The following is a 5,862-nucleotide window of genomic DNA, read 5'->3' on the forward strand; positions in this document are numbered from 1 at the left end:
GAGTTCTACTTTTAAAAATTACATGAAACATTTTTAATTTATTTGATTCAGTGTTATTTGAAATTTTTTTTATCAATGATGTTTCCTTTCTCAAAGAATTGGATCTAGGATCTTTCCATCAGATGATATGTTACATCCAATGACTAAATATTTTCTTTACAAAATGTTATTTTATTTATTTATCATCTAAGTGTGAATTAAAATTTATATGTGTGAAAGCAGAAGATACAAGCTGAAGACTTGTGTGCAAGTAAATTTCGTAAAAGAAAGAAAGCATGCATTATCTTGAATGACATGGAAACAAGCTCATCAGCTGCCTAGAAGAGAGCAATTCGAGAAAAGAAGAGGAAAGTGTTAAAGGGTGATAAATACATAGAGAGTATGCAATACAAACAAACAATGTCTGGAGTGTGTGATGTGATGTCTCTAATTTATGTTCGGAGGGACTAACTGGTTTTGGAGTTCCTGGGAAACCTATTGGGCTATGCTTGGACTAGGAAATCAATGTGTTCATGCAAGGACCACCTTTTTTCTATTATGAGAATGATGCTTTTGCACCGAAGGATATTTGGAAGGCAATACCCAAAAATTTCTATAGTGTGGAACTAGAGTTGGCGGACTCGAAGTACTTTTCAGCTTCCAGAAGACCAAGAGGTTATGTACACAGTCTCACAATAGAAGGGAGATTTCAAGCATTACCTCTCCCCCCAAGGACTATTCAGGAAGCACTTTTTTAGACAAAGGACTATTGGCCTCCATGGGATCAAATAAAAAAATTGAATTGCTAGACTGTAGACGATGTGGTGGTGTCCTTCATGAAGAACTCTGCACTATAATTGAAAATTCATGAGGGAAACTACAAGATAGTGAACAAAAATACATTCTTGAAAAGTGCAGAGAATGGAACTTGGTTTGGGTGGGGCCAGGTTAGGTGGCTCCTCTAGAGGTTGACGAGATAGAAATAATATTAGGATTTGAAAAAGATCACACTTGTGGAACTTCGTGTGTGACTGATCGATTGCGCTGCTTGGGTAATGCATTCCAAATAGATACAGCTACATACCATTTATCTATCTTGATTAAAGCCTTTTATCTTGATGGCATTAAATTAAAGTACTTTCTCTTCTATTTGGTATTGGTGGAGCAGAGGTTGCATTCCATCGACCTAGGATACATATTTTCACAGAAATGACACAAGTTAAATGTATCTTAGGTCGATGCAAAGCAACCTCTACTCCAGAGATCACGAGAAAATAGAGAAAGAACTTTAATTCAATGCCATCAGGATAAAAGGCTTTAATCAAGATAGATAAATGGTATGCCACTGTATCTATTTGGAATGCATTACCCAAAGAGCGCAATCAATCAGTCACACATGAAGTTCAATGAGTATGATCTTTTTCAAATCCTAATATGATTTCTATCTCGTCAACCTCTAGAGCAGCCACCTGACCTGGCCCCACCCAAACCAAGATCCATTCTTCCCACTTTTCAAGAATGTATTTCTATTCACTATCTTGTAGTTTCCCTTGTGAATTTTCAATTATAGTGCAGAGTTCTTCACGAAGGACACCACCACATTGTCTAGAGTCTATGCTTCAATTTTTTTCTTTGATCCCATGGAGGCCAATAGTCCTTTGTTTGAGGAAGTGTTTCCTAAATAGTCATGGGGGGGGAGGTAATGCTTGAAATCGCCCTTCTATTGGGAGATTGTGTACCTAACCTCTTGGTCTTCTGGAAGATGAAAAGTACTTCGAGTCTACCAACTCTGGTTCCACACTATAGAAATTTTTGGATATTTTCTTCCAAATATCCTTCGGTGTAAAAGCATCATTCTCATAATAGAAAAAAGGTGGTCCTTGCATGAACACATTGATTTCCTCCAAGCGTGGCCCAATAGGTTTCCCAGGAACTCCAAAACCAATTATTCCCTCTGGACATAAATTAGAGACGTCACATCACACACTCTAGACATTGTTTGTTTGTATTGCATACTCTCTATGTATTTATCACTCTTTAACACTTTCCTCTGCTTTTCTCCATTTGCTCTCTTCTAGGCAGCTGATGAGCTTGTTTCCATGTCATTCAAGATAATGCTTTCTTGCTTTCTTTTATGAAATTTACTTGCGCATGAGTCTTCAGCTTGTATCTTCTGCTTCCGCACAGATATAAATTATAATTCACACTCAAATGATAATTAAATAAAATAATCATTTGGAAAGAAAATATTTAGTCATTGGATGTTACATATTATCTAACGGAAAGATCCTAGACTATTCTTGGAGAAAGGAAACATCATTGATAATCTTTTTTTGCAAATAACACTGAATCAAATAAATAAAAAATGTTTTATGCAATTTTTAAAAGTAGAACTCATTCAATGCTTTCATGCACCAACGACAAAGTCATCTGACCCACAACATCTGATACCATCGGAATTTCAATGATAACTAAAGAAAAATCCGATGAGGATGTTGTATATCCAACATCATTTTCTTGTTGGACAGTCGTCGAGCAGAAAACATAGCATTCGTCTGAATTTCAATCATAATCCGTAGAAATTTTTGGTCAGGGGAGAAAATATAGTCGTCCTCGGAAGAGTTCATAACATTGTCAGAATTCTGACGAAAATGGTATCGTCGAGAAGATCGATGACAAGTTTTCGATGGTGAAATTGGTCGAAAGTCCGACGTGGTGTCGTTGGACTACCGACAATTGTCCATCAGAAATTAGGCCCAAATGAACTAGTGATTGCATTCTCATCAAGATACAAAATATGATCAACTAGATTAACCAATATAATGAAGATGAGCCTTCTTATAAAGGCAAGGCCATATGGATATGTGAGCACACAATGATGACATGTGGTCCAATGAGAACCAAGGGTAGGTAGGAGAAATAATAAAGTGTTCCACAAGAGGAGGATCACCCTCTGAAGGTGGAATGTAACACCAAGATAAGACCACAAAAGGTGGAATTTATCCTACAAGCAACTTCCCTATGTGTACACTTCCCTAAGTGTCTCATATGCAAACTACTATGAAATGCATTACCCTAAGTCAAATTAAGTAAAGTGTTAATATGAGGCATGATTTACACCAACATCCCCCCTTAATTGCAACTTAGGGGGATGTAGACTCAAGCTAATAATGAAAGATGGGTCCTGGCTATGAGGCCATGTTAGTTTCCATGTACAAATGCAAATGAAATCTCTCACAAACAAAGAAAGGGAGAAAACCACATAGGAAAAAACTCCCCCTTAAAAGAGAGATGAAAATACAAAATATCTCAAAGAATAATGAGAAAGACAAAACCCCATGTGAGGAAAAATTCCCACCCACAAGAGAGAAGAAGAGAGACCAAGTAGCCCCCCCTCAATGTAGAATGTGCACCAATGGTAGAAGCTCATGAAGAAGTTGCTTAATGATCATCGAACAACATTCCTCCCATTAGGAAGAAATAATACCGAAGGCATATCCATGAAGTCTCCTCAATCATAAAGGGAAGATGAAGGAAAAAGACACAAGATGTATGGAGTCTCTAAAAACTAAGGTATCCCCATGTTGATTCTGAAAGTTTCCCCATCCAAACTAGGTGTACAAGTCCACACTTTTGAAAAGGACAATCCAAGATCTAGTGGAGAATAATGTATAACATGATCCAAAGACTCAAGTTCCTTCTCTAAGGATAAAGAGACCTCCTCCAAATGTTGTACATAAGTATCCACAATCATGTCATCCTTGAAAGGATGATCACGTAGAGAATGAACAAGATGGTCAAAGTGATCCCTTGCAGCAACCGAAGAAAGATCATCTCCATCAAAGAGAAGATGACTATCATCAATGATGTCTCCCAAATCTAGAATGTAGGACTCCACAAACAAACCTGCAATGTCTATCAAGTAGCCATCCCAAGGAACTATAGCTGGAAGACAAGGTATAGCCTGTTGCACTGAATCACAAAAAGCCAAAATTGTAGCAACATCCACATCATAAAGTGCAATAGTAGATGTAATGTTAATAGGAGGAGATGAGATGGAAGGCTCAATAAGTGTATGACATGTGAGAACACCCAAGTTCAAGTAACCAAAGTTCTCCTCGATATCAAAATCCACACAATAAGTGTGATCATCATGTGAAGAATCAACCTCATCAATAGGCCCAAAATCTAAAAAGGAGTACAACTGAGATGCATGATCTACCACCCCAGTAGCAATGATAGCTCTATTCTCCAAGTCTCTAGTGATAACTAAATTGGGTGTGAACTTCACAACCTTCTTTGTTTCCTCATGATTGATCTGATAGATGGAAAGAAGATTGTTTGTCAAATGAGGTACATACAACACATCATTGAAGGAGTTATCCCCAATAGAAATATATCATTTCCCAATTACATTCATACATGTATGATTGCCCATCAAAATTGGTGGTATGTTGCAAGGCATAGATGAAGAGAAAATAGACTATGAAGATGCCATATGATGAGAAGCTCCTGAATCTAGAAGCTATCTCCCTGAATCATGACTTGTAGTAGCATAAAGAGCTTGTCCTTTACTTGTCCCAAAAGTGTGATCGTTTCCTTTATCAAATTCATTTTCTTTGAAAAAAGTTGAAGTAGACATTCTAGATGTCAAATTGATTATATTCTTCTCAAGAAGATGTTTAATTCATCAATATCCTTCTTATACCAATTCTGTTCATCATGTCCTGACTTCTTGCAATATTTACAAAAAAGTCTCTCCTTATATTATTTCCCCTTAGGTGAGGATGAAGAATCACCTTGTTGTGGCTTTGGCTTAGATTGATTTTGGTTCTTTTCTTTTCCTTGATTGCTTTGATTCCCTTTATTAGCCACCAAAGCCCAGGACTTTGAAGGCTTGAAAATCCCCATCTTGATCAACTTTGATTGCTCAAGTATCAACATCTTCATGAATGGATCAAATGATAGTGGAGTGAATTAGGCTCATTGAGTCAATCGATGGGTGTGAAAGCTACAAACAAAGGTTGCATACTCTGATGGAAGCTTGTCCAACAAATTATGAACCAATTGAGCATCCTTCTTGTTAATGCCACAATCCTTAAGTTTTTCTCTTAGCTCAATTGATTTTGTGTCATAATCTTGGATTATAGCAAAATCCTTGGGATTCAACAATGTGAGTTCATTGTCAAACTTGTATCCCCTAACCTCATCAACTTGACCATACAATTTGTCATAGATATCCTAAGCATGCTTGACTGTAGTACATTTCTTAATGTGAAAAATGAGGTCATCTGATACATACTTTCTTGAAGTTCCAAGAGCCATCTGTAGTACATTTCTCAATGTGAAAAATTAGGTCATCTGCTACATACTTTCTTGAAGTTCTAAGAGCCATATAATTTTTCATGAGCCATTCAGCTTGAGCATTTGGATTAGCTTTAGGATCTGGTGGTGCCATTATTGTTCCATTTATGTAATGAATGAGTCATTTTTTCATTAACTTATTCCATGCTTAAATTTTACATGATGCATAATTATGTGGAGTTAGAAGTGGAAATTTAGGAGAACCCATAGTAACAAAATAAAAGAACACAAAATAGAGAGATGCAAAATCGAGGTTTGGATAGGTATAGTTGTGAAAAACTAAAAAATTCTGAAAAATTTGTCCACCAAAATCAGAAACCAACCTCACCATTACGAAGAGCATGAAAAATTATTGCAAATAAAAAAAAAAACGTAATGAAAAAGGCCTCAAAATGACCATGAAGATATGAGCCTCCAAAGTTGGACTGCAAAATCAAAAACCTCATTGGAAAGGGGTAAAAAAATTTCAAAAAAGTGGTGATGCAATGTTGATGCCAGCATTTTACAAGCTTAAATTTG

The sequence above is a fragment of the Cryptomeria japonica genome, chromosome 2 (assembly GCF_030272615.1).
Source record: "Cryptomeria japonica chromosome 2, Sugi_1.0, whole genome shotgun sequence".
Lineage (NCBI taxonomy): Eukaryota > Viridiplantae > Streptophyta > Pinopsida > Cupressales > Cupressaceae > Cryptomeria > Cryptomeria japonica.